At 42.8% G+C, this 16,827-nt stretch overlaps 1 long non-coding RNA gene across 1 annotated transcript; it reads left to right on the plus strand.

Annotated features, from left to right (window-relative positions):
* LOC110403898 lies at nucleotides 1,442-16,374 on the plus strand. Its single transcript, XR_002441896.1, has 5 exons — nucleotides 1,442-2,458; nucleotides 6,058-6,190; nucleotides 6,985-7,199; nucleotides 8,077-9,781; nucleotides 16,162-16,374. It is a non-coding gene; the product is annotated as an uncharacterized LOC110403898 (long non-coding RNA).

The raw sequence follows: 16,827 nt of genomic DNA on the forward strand, positions 1-16,827 counted from the left end.
TTCATACAGACTTTGCAGATGTCCAGTTGGTTGTGTATGAGGAGTAAACCAATTCACAACCTGATAGTAAGCACTGTGCTACAGATAGGAATTCAAACATTGCTTTCAAACTCCCAAAGCCCTTTTTTTTTTTCCATTTCCAAAATAGGACATGACAAACTGTTTAAATTTCTGATCACATTTCCTATGTTTTATTTGAATTTTCAATTATGTTTCATTATGAGGATTCTGAAAATATTTTGTAACAATGCAGTAGTACTAATAATAAGTGAACCTCAGTTAACATAGAAAAAGAATCTCAATTATTATCCTTCCCACCCAAACCTTTTCTTAGAAGCCATGTTAGAATCGTTTCAAGGCATTTTCCTCCCACTACTGCCAAGGAGGGTTTTATCATTGATGTGAAGGGAAGCAGAATTTAACCATTTAAGTTTTGCATTAGCAGAGAGGAATAGTTCAGTAGTTATTGCATTTTGGACCTAACTGTAGCTATTGTAGATAAGCCCAGTTCCTTTTAACCTGAACTCAGCTGTTCCCAGTTCATCCAGTTTAGGTCCTCTTCCTCCCCTGCTCCCCTAAAAATCTCTGCTCAGGTGAAACCATGATGCAATGAAACATATATATATATATATTTATATATATTCAGCAATTATAGAGAAATTGCTACAGTCTGCTGCAGGCAAAGCACAGCCTGAAACATGATAGTCATCGTCCTGACACAGTGCCGACGGGAAGCCAGGAGCTGTCAGAAAGGTCAGAATTTCAATAACATGTCTGTGCTTTTCCAGCACTCATTGCATCCCCTTCTCCTGGGCTGTTTTTTCCTTTTCACGTCCATTTGGAGCAGTGCATTTTCTCAACAGTCTTCCCCGGACAAAAATGTGGTAAGTAAATAAATGAGGAAAGTTTTAAAGCCAGAAATCTTCAAAAGTTTATGGAAGAAGATATATTTTGGAGCGTGTAGACCATTCCTACAGACTCTTTGTCAGGGTTTTCTGGTGTACAAGTTCATTGTCAGGATGGGCATGGCATGCTGGGTTCCTGGTTTGAACCCTAGGTCGTCACTGATCATGTCCACTCCTTCCTCATCTCTGCAGGTAGAACCGCTACCAGAAGTAGTGTAGTTCCAGCAGACCTTTCTACAGGGAACAAGGTGGTTCTTTTGTTCTGTCAAATTCTTTAAGAATGAGGAATTATTCACAGCTGCTAGATTTATGAACTGGGCACAGCAACTGCATTCACTATACAGCTTGAAAATGAAGCTAACTTTGACTTTCAGCTTGTTTCTTAGCAAATTGGCTGTGTGTATTCCCAGCAGGATTGCTAGGGAGAAAGTGTCCAGTGTGTTCTGGCCTTGTGTAATCTGCATTTCTAATTAAAGCTGTTTGCAAGCCCGGTTATCTGACGTGTGCAAAGAACAAATAATAAAGCAGCGAGAAACCAGCAAACTGCAACAAAACCTTTATTTTAAAATCCCTTCTTTTATCACTTCTTCTTATGAATGCCATGTGCCTGTAGGACAAAGAGGACCTTGACAATGATTTCTGGTATGATCTGCTTTCCTTCCCTTGACTCTTCTGTAGGGATTCACCTGTTTGGACACTGAGCATTCAATCAGAAATGGCTCTGAGTTCCAGATGCTACTGATTTAGGTGGGATTGGGGTATCTCTGCATCACGTGGGAACATCACCCAATCTGTCCCACTACTCTAGCTGGCTCCCTTGGATTCAGAACTGCTCAGAAGAAGGGGGAAGATGGAGTGGAAAACACATCTCCAAAGGCATAAATTACCAAGGGAAAGGTTAAAGGAAGAACTGTCACCTCCCTGTGGTGTGGGGTGCTGATAATTCCTTTAAAAGTTAATCAGAAGCAAAGTTTTCCGAAATACCACTACTCAGTCCCTCTCAGATTTCTTTTGCTTGAGGAAGGACCTGGCAGCTTTGCTTTCACTGGGAATAATATAGAATAATAGAGGAAAGAAATAGTGGGCCGCTGCTGTGATTGGGAAACCGAGTTCTCACTTCTGTCTATCAAGTGAGTGAGTATTGGATGGGTGGTTGAGCTTGTGACCTGATGGGGGAAGGCTGGAGCTGGGACACGTGGTTTGTAATGTCTACTCTGTGAAGAGACAGGAAACGTAACTGAAGTGGAGAGTTCAGAAAAGAGGTAAATAATCTCTGAAGGGGGTAATCTTTGTCCTGTTGGGCTGTTTTGGCTGTTCGTTGTTGCATTGCTCTGCTCATCTTTCTTTTCTGTTGCAGCCGAGGTGCCATGGACTCTTGCCACTTCTGCTCCTCTAGCACTCCAGTTTGCAGAACCACCTGGTGAACAGGATCAGAGACCGTTTCAATCATGTCTTATTTCCCATCTCCTTCCCTGGGCTACCAAAGTCTAGTTCCCATTCTGATTCACAGCCTGGAAGACAGGGATGCAGTTGGGAGCTACAGTATGTAACAGGTATGAGAAGGAAGGGAGCACCTTTATGCTGCTGGTGCCACCAAAAATAGATCTGTAGAAATCCTCAAGAGTAAATACAAACAGGGAAGAGTAGAGACAAATCTTTTTTGCTAGCCACAGAGGAATAGATGTGTAATGGGCACGCACACACTTCACAGATAATCCTGGACTGCAATATGCAGCTTTTATTCTAAGTATGATTTTAGAATAACAACTTGTAAAATGAGAATTTCCTGCTTCTCTCAGTCCCAAACCAAGGTCAAAGACAGCCCATCTGTGACCTTGGTCTAGAACGATCAGACTGGAGCAAGTCTCACCTACTGTGTGAGAGCAGTGCCAACCACCTACCTCGCCCATCGGAGGCTGTGAAAATGAATGCATGGGGTAAAGTGCTTTGAGATCCTCAGCCTAGGAAAGGTCAGGAGAGCATCGTCAACTCTTTCAGGAGCTCCAGCACCAAGGGGAAAAATAAATCACACAAACCTTAAATAGGAAACCACAGCTGCTGTCAGATTAAATCTGTTACAAGTGCATTCCGCTGCCTCACTGAACAGTGTTTTATTTCACACCTCAAAATGTGAGCCCCCGTGCCATGGACTTGTTCCTTTTTCCCTATTCCCCCTAGATGACTTAACAAGCTGAAAGTGCAGCTGGAAATTAATGCTTCCTGTCTTTTTAAATAATGTGACATTGAAATCCCAGTATTTAATGCGTTGGCATTTAACATGCCACAATATTTCAGTTACTTTGCACTGGTTTGGGTGCAGAAGTGTTATTACAGCTGTTCTGAAATTCTGACAAAGAGGTGCATTTCTCTCTTCCTTTTTTTTCTTCTTTTTCTCCTCTATGTCCCACCATAATTGCTTTTTGCTGCATCTCTGAACCGTAACCATGGCGATCCGCCACATTCATCAGAGGACCCTCTTGTTGTTTAGCTTGTGTGAATGTACGAAGGGGGAAAAAAAAAAAAAAGGAAAAAAAAAAGAAAAAGGGGGCATAAAATATTGGCAGAACTTTCCAAGAGAAGGTGGCTTTTTTTTTCTTCTTTTTTTTTTTTTTGCTCTTCCTAATGACAGAAGCTGCATTGGAGAAGTGGCCTGGCTGGAACACCAAGGACTCGTTCATAGCCTAAAAAAGGGACAGGAGGAGTCTGTTCGGAGGTGTCACTCTTAGTGGAAAACAGACTTAGATAACTGGAGCTTTCAAGCCATTCCCCCCAAAGAAGGAATTGTTGTATGCAGAAGGGGCAGAAAAGGTTGACCCTTGTCCATTTCTGTCTCATGACAAACTGGTCCTTGTTTGAAGAACGAGTTCATGCGGGACATCATTATCATATTAAAGTTGTGCCATTTTCTGCCTGGGGAAGGAGAAACTGTCAGGCTTTGGGCAAAGATTTGGAGCTGCCCTTTTTCTGTGTGCGTTGTCTGCTTCTCATGCCGTGGTCAGGAAGGAAGGGAAGATGTTGAAACCTATAGCTGTGGTGAGGCTATGAAGGCGGATGTTCTAGACAGTTCCTATCCATGAGCAACTGCTGGCGGATTTTCCAGGACTTGAGAAAATTGTCAGTGGTTCACAGAGCCTCTGCTTGGGATCCTGTAGTGTTAATGATGGATCTAGCATAATTCTCACTGCTCATTCTGACAGAGCAAGGGTTTGGTGCCCTGTAAATCCTGTCTGTTCTTTACTGAGGAGATCGAGGAGTCACTCTACAGGTATTCATGCACTGCGATTTAGTTGTAGAAGAGATTTGCCCCCTTGTGGGGTTAATACAGCTTATTTTCATGGAGTGTGGTATCTCCCCATTGTCTGATGTGACAGTGAGGAAGGGATTGATAAAGTGCTTTGGACCCTATGCCAGCACTCACCCTCTTGAGAGACTCAGTGCTCACCTGTCTTGAGAAGTTCCCCAAATGTCCTTGCTGTGGCAGTCACCTGTGGTAGTACCTGACTGCCTTGGAAAACAGTAGCTGGACATAAATCCCCGTCTGAATGAATAATTGTATGTCCTAAGGTTTTCAGACTCTACAGTCAGGGGCGAGGCCTTGCTTTGGTGTTACAGCACTTGGCACGGGGTCTCTGGGACTTCAATGCATCATCAAGCAGGTGCTCACGCAGTTAATCCCGAAGTCCAGCCTGAACGGGTCTTCTACTCTTCTTCTCATGCTCAGCTATGACTCTGCCATCGCTACCTTTCTCCCTAGAAGTGCTGCTTGATCAAAGCCTATCTGCATATCTAGAGCACCCCAATTTGAAGTTGTAGACATCAGTAAGCACACAGCTGCGTTGATGGTTTTGGTCAGCTCACTGGACGTGGTGCTGGCCAAGGCAGGGGCAAGCATCTCCTCCTGCCCTAGAGGAGGAAGGTTCCTCAGGCAAAGCTACGTATTGAAATGCCTCAGCATGGGCATTTGCAGGAGAGGCAGAGCCACCAGAGCATTGCTCAGTGACCTGAGATGTATTTGGTTGGAAAATGTCTGGTTCTGTTCTCGTCTGGAAGCCATTTGATCTGTCCCCAAAGACGCAGCGTAGCAGAGACCCTGGGGCTCTCCCATGGGTGACAATAGATACACTGGGGTCTGTGGAGCAAAATGGGTTGTCTACAAGTCAAAAAGTCTTAGAGACCCATTTCTAGGTGGGGTTGTCAATATAAAATAACAAAGCAAAAAGGACTCCAGGCTAAATGTTAGCAGCGATTATTTTTAACGTTATTTTTACTGTTTCTGATGTGTTCTTCAATCTGTCTTGTCGATGTTTGTTTTTCCGTTTGTGATAAGGGTCGTATGTCATGCCTCCATTGCATCAGGTGCTATACAACCGTGTACTGTCCTTCCCCCAAATAGTTTACAAAGTCTTTCTCTATGGGTAGGTTCTCACTGGCACTGAATTGTACGTGCCCTTTAATAAGTCTTTCTGTAGAGCATCTAGGGTTACTTATTTCTCTTCTCGAGAGCAATGAAGAGATATGAACTTCCTTGGAAATAAAATAGAATAAAACAAAAAATATATCATTTTGAAATATCTTCTATAATTAAAATTTGCAGCTATTCGTAATAAATATTAACTGTTGAATCTGACTGTTGAATGATTTAGATATTAGTATAGTGAAGCCTCCTTGTTTCTGACTCCTTTTCTTGATGTCTGTATCCCTTTCCCCATAGGAAAAACATTTTTCCCAAATATTCCCTTAAAATACAGGACCTAAACGAAAAATCTCTAAACATCTTTTCAGATATTTATCAGCCATAATGTACAACTTCCAAACTGCTCGCATTTTCTGCTACATTCACAAGAAGTGTCTATGTGTGGACAAATGCCATGCATGCTGTTTGCAGTGTGCAAACAGAAGACAGAGCCTTTTTTCATAGTTAGGACCTGCACTAAACGCTTTTGCAACTGTTTGAGTAGAGATTTGCTAAGTATATGTCTGCAGATGTAGAAAACTATTAGTGAAAAAATATTTGTATGGAACTACTCATGACGCAGAGAAGGAACTATGTGAGGTCCCACTGAGCTATGTGAAGTCCCAGCTTGCTTGTTGTCAAATGATGTGTGCTTACGACCCTGAGGTGACAATTTAAACATAGCTTTCTTTCCCCCAGGTTTGAGCAACACCTAGAGTTTGTAGCAGCGTCCTGTGGGTGAAAAACAGACTCTCGAGGGATGCATCGTGTTGGAGCTAGAAGGGAGCACTTTCCATGTCGCCAGTCTCTGAGTGAGCTGCTATGGTATAAGGTAGGTTCTGAGCCACAAATGATTTATTTTTAGCTCTCCGTTTCAGTGTTTGAGGCTGGATGCAGAACGGGGCTCCATGGGGCCGTTTGGAGCTGCCATAGGCGGAGGAAACTGTTAGAGGTTTCCTTGGAGCAGCATTGTGGTGGTTTGTATGATGAGCACCAGCAACCATACTGCCAGGTAGAGCAAATGGAACTCGGAGCTGAAAATTAAATATTTTTAATTAAAATCCACATCTGCAAGCCACTCGCTGGGAGCCAGGATTTGGCTGCTAAATTAAGCTGACGCGCTGGGATCACCAGTGTCAGAGTCAGTAATCCCAGAGTGGCAGCCAGTGGATCTCGCTGGTTAATATTTAAAAAGCTGCTGGCGCCTGATGGAAACCTCTTCATAAAATACTCCATCAAGGCTGATTGTTTCTGCTCGTGAGGAGTGTCACACGCAGGTAGTCTTGCTGTCCTTTCTCTCTATGAGGTCTTGGTGCTGCCGGAGGGTAGGCTCCAAGATGTCATTAAGGTGTTTTGATGCAATGGCCGTTGCATTTGTTGTTGTGCCAGCAATGTGCCATCAGCTAATGTGCAATGGCCTAATTAGACCATCCCCAGAGTTCTTCTAAATTGCTCCTTTGCTGTGGTCATGGATAATCTTTCTTGACTATTCTGTCTTTTCTCCCAAATATTTTTAGGCAGGAGGAAACTAGGGGGTGGTGTTTGATGTACAATGAGGGCTACTGATCCAGAGGTTTGTACCTCACACATCCCTCTCTACCGGTGTCTTGTGCTTCTGTTTCCCAGCTGTTTCATCACATTGCAGCCTTGACCATGGCCCTCAGCTAATCCTGAAGAGAACAGACCATCTTGGTGTGGTCTAAAGACACTCTGGGGCTGGAGACACATCAGGGGACATTCCTGTTCGTCACCTTTTTTGCAGTTAATGGTGTAACTCTAAAATCTGTCTCAAGCAATCCTTCCTAATGCAGCTATGCAGACAGGGAAGAGCTGTGCTGGAGGTAATTGCATTCTTGTGCTCTGCTCTGTGTATGTTATAAGCTGTGAGAGAAATGGTTCGAAGCCTTTTAGCAGGGATTTCAAAGCTGGAGACTAGAGCAGCACATTACAGCTGGTTAATACATCTCAGCTCTCATCAGCATTTAGCAACCCCCTACCCTGTCTTTACTGCTTTGTTGTTTGTTTTTTTATGCAAACCAATCTAATAGTATGTTTTTCACTAAAAACAAACAACAACAAAGCTTATGTCCTTGCATCTTTTAGCAGGAAAGTTGTAATGCCAAGTGGCAGATGCCGTGAGTGTTTCAGAAAGGTGTTTTGGAGGAGGAAGGTCAGAGCCTCCTCTTCAGGCCCTAAATTGTGGTTCGGTGTTTGAGTTTGTTTTGACTTACGGGGAGAAGGAGTGGGTAAAAGAGAGATGAGAATTTACAGACTTCAGACTTGAAGATCTTGTAAGACAGAAGCTTGTCACTCTCATACATCTTCCCAATCAGCTGGGAAACAAGACTTAATCAGTTGAGACGGTGTGAGCAAATAGGGTTATCTTGCAGCTCTCTCTAAGAGTGGCCATATTAATACTTAATTTTCTTGAACAAGAGGTGAAACCTGGAGAAGTCTCACAGAAGGGGACGATGAAATGTGAGCGGTCAGGTTCACTTTTGTTTAAAATCAATTTCATTTGCTCTATCTCACCCTGGTTATGTTTTCAGTAATGTCTGGGAATAATTAATTCTCCTTCACTTAACAGATCCCTTCCTCTCTCACCACTTGAAAGACATCCCCGAATTATGTTAAAAAATTACTCTGACAACAAATTAGCTTGAGATTCAAAACCAGTTGCCAGTGCTCCTTTAAGTGAAATTCTCTTTCCGCTTATAGCACAGACGCACGAAAGAGGGGGATGCTGTTCCTGAGAGAGCGTGGAGGAAGATTGAGTTGTGCGTGTGAGGACAGAACAGGAGAAGACTCCAGATACTAGGGCCACTCCTCCAGCAAACTTAATAAGTATTGTTATAAAGTACTTTGGAGGGGGAAAAAAAAAAACTTAATCTTCTAAGCATCGTTGAATGATGGGACTGAACTGGGAATAATAATAATTAAGAAAAAAATTTATTGAAAAAAGTTGGCTAATTTTCTACATGATTCAACTTTATTCTGGGGGAATAGGAGACAGTGTTTTTATCACTGTTTCCAAACCAGATAAACCACCCTCTCTACCAGCCATAACAGATCCTTCTTCTGTTCTAGCTCTTTCTGAAGTTATTTTTTCTCTAGAGAGGGAAAATTGTAGCCCCAAACTTCGTACAGAGGGATCCAGGGTATTCAAGACTTCAGAGGTCACTCAGACACCAACTAAGACAGATCATCACTCTAGCATATGAGGATTGTGTTCAAAATCAAATCTAGGTAGTACAAATACTCAGAAGGATTTTCTTTCCATTTTCTATTTTGCCTCATCGCTCATATATTGTACTATTGAGTTATCTAAAGAAATAAAGCATGTTTATGTTATCGCGGTACATTCAGCAAACTGTATTCTTCTCCCGAGAGCTCATCCATCAGTTACAACCTTCATCTAAACTGGGGATGTGTGGATCTGTAAGTATGTCCGTGCATCTTTCTACATCCTGTTCCTAGCAACATCCGATGGCGTTACTTCAAAGAAAGGCCAAAACTGAACCCAGACAAAACTTATAACCCTGCCAGAAACCAGCAGTGGTAGGGGGACAAATCCTTCTTGCTCTCCAGAAACAACATGATGCATAAGATAAGAACAACACAAACAAACAGTGATCCAGTCTCCTTTTCAACCCCTTGGGGACATAATGACACACCAGATTCTTGTCTCCTTGGCAATATAGTCCCTTTCAGAGGCTTCCAGTTGAATTTTTTCAAAGGCTTCCAGTTGAATTTTTTTTCTCTGACTGCTTAATTTTAGAAAACTATCATAGGCTTTCGATGCTCAATTAATCAATGCTCTTCATTAATTTTCATGGCCAATCTATAAGCAACTGAACTAGTTCCAACAGAGTCCTTTAACATATATAATCTTTCTCCACTGGCCTCACCCTCCTGAATTCTGAATGCATTTAGGAAGAGTAATCAGAACCGCTTTTAATCTTTATCTGGTTAAATAAGACAAATTCCCTTACTCTCTTCATAAGTGAACCACTGCATTCCTGTGAAGTATTGGTACCTTTCCCCGTATTTGTTAGAGTAATTTTGATCTTAAATAAAGATAGCAGAACTAAAGGAAATATTTCCACAGATATTTACTGGTGCTTTCAACACTCATATCATTATTTTTGGTTTTAGAATAAACTTCTAATGCATTCTAGCCTTTCTTGGTTGAATAATAAATCACATGCTTTCTTTCCTCTATGGCACTTAATGTATTATGTTGTTTAAGACTGTAACTTTCCTTTTTCCAGGGCTTAGTGGATCTTGGGAAGAGTACAGAAGTGGCAGTTTCAGCTCCACGAAGGACCCTACACTGTTGATGAAATATCATTACTCCTTCTCTCTGCATCTTTCCAGTCATTTTCACCACAACTTGTACTGTCTTCATGCCTGGATGGGGTTGGTAAGATGAAAACAAGTTGTGATTTTGTAATAATTCTATAACAAGAGCTCCAATGATCTCCTTTAGCCTCTATTCCTAACGTTGTCTCTAATTTGGAGAAGAAAAATGGATTTTCAAACACTGAATAGGAGAACTGGTTGTTCTCTAAGAACATTTTGCTACGGAGTTATGCAAAATTAAAATTCGATTCATGTTGGCTATCGTGTTTCTGAAGAGCTGCAAAACCAGTAGAAGCAAATGCTGGGGATTGTGGATAGCACAGATGGTGCTTCAGCAGCTCCGCTGTGGTTTCCTCTGCGTCGTCAGTTTAGTCCAGTAGGGACTGTCCCAAGTTATCACTTGCTGTTAGATCAAAGATCATATTTTTATATGAAGAATGCAATTATAAATAGTTTATAAAGCATTAGTAAATTATTAATAGAGAAGAATGCTCGAGTCATGAATAACATGTTATAGATTATTAAAAGCACATCAGTTTTAGTAGTGCAGATGAATATAAACCTAATAAGCACACTATTGAACAGCCCCTAACAATTGATTTGCTCATTATTAATATATCTATTACTACCTTATTAACCTGTTGCTCACTATTTATGTGATTACCCCAGGAGTGAATGAATTTAAATTGATTTCTTTTGAAAAAAAAAAAACAAAAAAAAAGAAAAAAAAACATTTTACGAAGCTATGTTTCAAGGTTCTGAATTTTGATTTTATTAAAGACAAAACGTAAGGGTTATTTTGTCCCTATAATAAATTAAAAATATGTGACTCACTATTTTTCATGATTTTCAAGAAAATTGTATTCCCTCTGCTGCTGCGACCACAACATTTCTCCATAAGCTAATCAAGTTGATGTGCTGGCAGGGGAATAAATGAAAATACTTACATTGATCTAGAAGCAGCATTTGCCACTCGTCAAATGGAAGTTGACTGGACTGATGGAAGTGTGGTACATGTGCAAGGTGGGATACCTGGAATGTATAGATCTCCTGGTAGAAGACATTATCTGAATATAGCTTTGGCATGACACTGGGCAAGGACGCTGTAGGGGTAACATTAAGAGATGTTTCCTGGCATCAAGGTCTGTCAGACTGTGGGATGATCTCCCTGGAGAAATGACGGAAGTCCTGTAGCTTGAGTCAATTAAAGGATTGTCTAGACAAGAGCCCACGAGGCTATTCTCTGAAGGACCAGCCTTGTAATTGGGGAGGGAAATGACACAGGGCATGGAAAATGACCTCATCATTCTCTGTCACCCTTAAAAATGAAGAGGTTATGTTGGTATTGGCTATCCTACCATGGAGGATGCTAGTGAAGGTGTTAATCATAGAGATGACTTTGTGATATGGATGGGAAGAAGCCAGTAGATACCACTGTGACTCGTAAGAGCCAGGAAGGAGTTCTTAGGAGGTGTCTTCTAGTGACTGTCTTTTGGTGAGGATTGCATTAGCTTAGCATATGTGAAAAACTCTTTGGCCTGTGCCCAGTCAGTATTTGGATTCTAAGTGTTTAGATTTCATCACCTTAAACAGAAGATAACTAGAGAAAAAAAATTCAATTGCAGCACGCCTAAAAAGGTTGGAGTGTCCTATGCTGGAGACAGTCATCCTGGCTCCATCCACAGCTGCATTACCCTAGAATTAATGCTGTAGTATAATCAATACAGGAGCAAAAGGGTAATTGCACCTGGCTTTATTTCTCCTTTATGACAGACCTTGGCCCTATGCTCTGCAGCAGCAATGTCAGCTTGGTAGATGTGGTTGATGCAAAATAATGGTCCAGGTGGGAAAGTTGGTCCCCTGGGGGCTTCACTCACTGGAAAAGGGTTACTGGTGGCAAAGAAGCCCCATATGGGACCTCTTTGTCCTCTGCTTCTGGCATGTGGGAGATGATCAGTGCCCCAACTGCCTGCATAGCTGTGGAGTGCAGCAGCAGTGCCTTGTTGGTTTTGTCAATTCATGTACTATATGTTATTATATTATATATTATCTACTCAACTGGATGTAGGGCTCCTCCAGTCTGGAAGGCAAAAGTAGCTTTAAGGCTTCTCAAGAGCGTACCAAGCAAATGCTTAACTCAAAAGCTAGCCCTACACTTCATGCAAACTGATAGGGGTCGGTGAAACACCATCCGTGCTGAGCAATAGGGGGCAGATGATGATGGATTTTACCTTAATAAGTTATTTTAGTCCCATGCAATAGACGTGTAATAGTATAACCGAGGCACAACTGTACAAGCCCATCCCATAGTTGTAATGCTGTACCGAAAATTGTGTTGTACTTGAAGCATACAGTGATACTCTCATTGTCCAGCAGCTGCAAGGCCCAAAAAATCAGGTAGGGAAGGTTAAATTGATTTTTCTGTCTCTCACCCTGCGTAAATTGCTGTTGACTGCTTTTGCTTTTGTTATTCTTTTTTTTTTTTTTTTTTTTTCAAAGTGAGTTCCCAACATCATTAAAAATGAATGCAGCCCTTTACATTTCTAAATACCGGAGGAGCTCCCATTAGCTCTCGCCCTCTCGTCAGTGTCTTTTCGGGAATATTGGAGCCACAGATGTGGAGGAAATGCGCCCAGCCGGTAGATAACGCCTGACTGCCCTCTGACCCTCGGGTTAAACTGCTGTCTGGGCCGTGCAGCCCTGCAGCTCCTGTCCAAGGGATGGAAAGCTGCCAGCCCGCCGGGGCAATGCATCTAGCACAGGAACGTGCACAACATCCCTCCCTCATGCCCTGTGTGATGGGGGATTGTGTGAGCCTGCACCAAGCCGTTGATCAGCTGTGTTTTCATAGCTGCCAACCAAATGTGATTCGTTTTTCCACGTTCCTGGGGAAGCAAATCTGCTGTTTATCGCCGGGTCCACCAAATCCCGGCTATTTCAACTAATGCTTGTTAAAGCATATTATTATTTATTTTCCTTATTATGCAATAGCCACAAGGGTTCTTACAGTCTGTTGCATTATAGGTAAACGGGTGGTTTATCAAGCTAATGCAATGAGACTGGTGAGCAAGAGCCAGCGACTCTGAGCCTCTGGTGCAACAAGAGAAGGGAGAGGAAGGAAGAAATGCACGCAGCTTTGATGTGATCCTGATGGCACTAAAGAGATGCAAGTGTTTGCCTTGATATCCTATAGCTCCGTAAGCATCATCATGAGCGGAGTGGTGCTCAGTGCCTGGGAATGGAGCACTTGTTCCTCTCAATCCATAATAACTCAAGGGTTCCTCCTTGCCATCGGCTGTGGTGGCTGAGCACATCCCCACCTCAGCTGTGCTTGCACTTGCAGTGGCACTCTGAGCTTGCAGATGGGAAACTGAGATTAAATGACTTGCCTTGAGTCATGCAAGAAGTCAGCACAGAGCCAGGAGATGATCTGGGGATGCTCATGTCCTGCACTGACCCCCTGGCCACCTCATCACCACCTCCCTGCCTGTCCCAGCACCTCTTTCCCTCCTCTAACTCGAGATGGAAAACAGGTCACAACCAGTTACACTTAAGGCACAGCCTATTAGCGAGAATAGTCATGGGGCTGAATGTCTTACAAACAGGACCTTCCTATCCAAAATACATCCAGCATCTCAGCTCCCTCTACACTGTGCTTAGCTGCTGCCTACTCCAGATGTGTCCATGTCTCTGTGGTGGGTGAAAATCCTCCTGGGAGGACACAGAAGGCTTTTATTAGAGACGTTTTTTCTGCACTCAGAACTTACCAAGCTTTGCTTCAGCACTGACTGTCAGTGGGGCACAGCCTAGTCTGGAAACATACAAATAGAAAAAAGTCTTGCTGCTCATCAGTTGCATGGACAAAGTCTTCTGCTCTCCAATTAGAAGCATCTAGTCTCAGTTTTCACTCTTAATATTATAATTATTTTATTTTCATTATGTCTTTGTTGGCTTTAATTGCATACACTTTTTTTTCCCCTGCTGTTACAATGAATGATTTTTTCTTAGGAAAAAAAAAAAAAAAAAAACCAAACGATTTTCAAAGTGGGAGAAAAGCAGCAGGTAACATAAAAAAGCTTAACAGGTTGATCAAGGAAATTTTCCTCAGGTGAAAAAGCACCACTGGTTGGAATCTTGCTTTGTTATGCCTGTAGAAAAATTGGAAAAGTGCATCAGGTTGGGTTGGTACCTTTTTCACTAGGAAGCTGGAGGATAGAAAAAGGATGAATTGCTCCGACTTGGGCACAAACCATTGCATCAGGCTACACACCTCATCACTTAAGCTTTATCTGTAGAATCATAGGATCATTTAAGTTGGAAAAGACCTCTAAGATCATTAAGTCCAACCATTAACCTATCATCCCTCCCGCACCAAAATCCCTCGCACACATAGAAGTATTCAAGTCTATGCTTAAAACACACATAAACTTGGGAGAGCACATCTGCTGGCAGCAGCAGCAGCTGTACAAAAGCATCCTCTGCTTGCTTTCATCTCCTTCCTAATGGAAAGGAAAATGGAGCATAAAGATATTCTGCAGAAGGTTAAGTGCTCTCGTCCAAGTGCGGTGGGTTTGGAGGAGTCAATGAAGCAAAGCCGGGGGGGGGCCTGGAGGGGATGCACGGGTTTCTGTTGTTTGGCTGCTGATGTGTTATTATAATTAACTTGAAAGTGGGAATGCGAGGGGTGAGCAGGAGGGAAGGTGAGGAAGCGTTTTTATGGCAGGAGGTGAAGTCTGGGCTGCAGACAGTGATGGAGATGGCTCTCCCGGTCTCTCTAAGGTCATCTGTTTTTATGGGAGGCGAGGGGCGAAAAACCGGTACGTGAAACCCAAACAGGAAGGGCCTGATGGCACATGTGGAAGAGCTTAACAGGCAAATGCTTGACCCAAGGCCTGGGTTACTGCTCACCGAGCGGCCCCCGTAAATATGGGCTCTGCTGGACGTGCCGCTAGGTTATAGGATAACCCACTTAACTGGGTGATAAGGTTTGCAGCGTGGCTGTTGTTTATGTCAAGGTCTGTGGAAAAACTTGTTGGGTGGATGGTTGGCATTGGGGCAGAGGTGGGAGGCTCTATAAAGCTGGACTGCAGTGCTGGAGGTACGTATAACAGCGCTGTGCTAAATGGCATTCCAGGCTGGAAGCGAGGAGCCAAGCAGAGAGGGAAAAAGGACAAGATAATACTGAGAATAAAAGTTAATTAAAAAATAAAATCAAGGGAAATGTGTCTCTGAGGCCACTTCCTGCACAGAGACCACCTGTCAAACACTTCCCTGTCTATAAACCCAAGATCGGCTTCCAATCTACTCTGCAGTTCTTTAATTTTTAATGCCTTTCCCCTGGTCTCACAGGTGGCTATTACAGACAGAAGCTGTCGCCTGTATAGGTACAGATGTGCGCGAGGCAGGCGCCGAACATGAGCATTCAGGATCCAGGCACCAGCACCAGTTGGGAGCAGGAGCTGCCAAAGGTTGTTAGGGATTCAGGATTTTTAGGGATTGTTAGGGATTGTCACGTCTCTCTTCTTCCTTCTCCTTTCCACACCCCTGCCCCCTTCCCTTATTTTGTGTTATTTTTGAATTTCCAAAATGTCATCTCGATGCCTTTGAGCTGGCAGCAGCGCTAGGTGCTGAGCTGAAGGCAAACAAGTCAAGATGTGGTTTGTGCATGGGATTTGGATCCAAGAACCATTGGTTTTAATCCAAACCTCCTCTGTGTTGTGATACTTCACTTCCCCTTTGCTGTGTTTCCCACTGAAACACGGGAAAGTCGTAATTCTTCCTTTACCTGACTCACAGGGGTGTTGTGAGGCTCCGTTAGTTAATTATAGTAAAGCTTCTGAATAATAATCACAATAACATTTAGCAAATGAAAAGCGGGTATTATTACCGTTCAAGTAATGACAAGGCACCCTGCTGAAAGGAGCAAATAAAACGCTGATTATTAAAATCATTTGTATTTAGTGGTGCAAATGTAGTAGCTGCTTTATAAACTTGGAGATGCAATCTTGTCCCCAAGCTGCAACAATAAGTAATTCAGAGTGCTTTGTTGTTCGCTTTCCCTGGACGTAGGAACAAACAGGTATGTTCCATCAGAAGGGACTTTTTTTTTCTTTTTTTCCTTTTTTTAATTAAGAGAGCAATAGAGAAGAGAATAAAAGCAACATCTGGCTGAGATGAGGAATATGTGTGAGCCTTGTCTGAGAACATGCTGGCTACTCTGCCCAGTCCCTCTCATTCTAGCTTACCAGGGCTAGAGATGAATTTGGGAGAAGTGATGTGGGGAGTGAAATGAGCTGGGGGGGGGGGGATGGTTTCTCATGCACAAGGAGGAGAGCTTGGGTCAAGCTTAGCGAAGGGAGGAAATTCATGATTTTGGAAGTAAACATCCATCTTTTGGTAATGCTGTGTGTCTTTTTTTCCTTTTCTGCCCTTTAAATGCAGCTTCAGATTTGAGCAGCTGGAAGGGGCCGTCAAAAAGTCACTGCTGTCAACTACCCATGGAAAAATGCCCGCTCCCATCAGAGCATCCCCACCGCAGCTGGCCAGAGCCAGCTGACACTGAGGACGTCGTCTCCAAGAAGGGTAAAAATAATGCACGGGGCTCTGGGGAATCTCGTCACTCTCCAGACGTGCTCTTTCTCAGTCCCACGTGAAAATAAGCAGTAAAGAGAAAAATCTGTGGAGTCATTGTTTGTGTTGTTGTATATTTCTGCTGATAGATGTGGTCAGTTACTAGGGCCATTAACGTAGTATTTTTTTTAGGAACATAACATTAATTTTTTTGGAAAATAAACTATGTAAATAAAATGAGTGTAATTGGATATTGCTCTGGTTGCACTGATTCAAGGGCTGTAAATTGCACTCAATATTCGCAGTGTCGGGCTCTGAGGTCTTTAATTCTGTTCCTTAAAGATGACTTATGCAGTGAGTGGTGAGTGTTCGCTTCAGCAATTTGACTACCTCGAGGGGAGCCCAAAATTGCTATAAAAGGAAAGGACTTGCTTGTTAATAAAGCCTCTTTGCTTTTGAGATGCAATAGATTGCCTTAAAGTTGGCTTTTGGTCCCAGGAACTCTTGTTATTCAGATAAATCTGAGGCATGTGAATG

Source organism: Numida meleagris, chromosome 9 (assembly GCF_002078875.1).
Source record: "Numida meleagris isolate 19003 breed g44 Domestic line chromosome 9, NumMel1.0, whole genome shotgun sequence".
Classification (NCBI taxonomy): Eukaryota; Metazoa; Chordata; class Aves; order Galliformes; family Numididae; genus Numida; species Numida meleagris.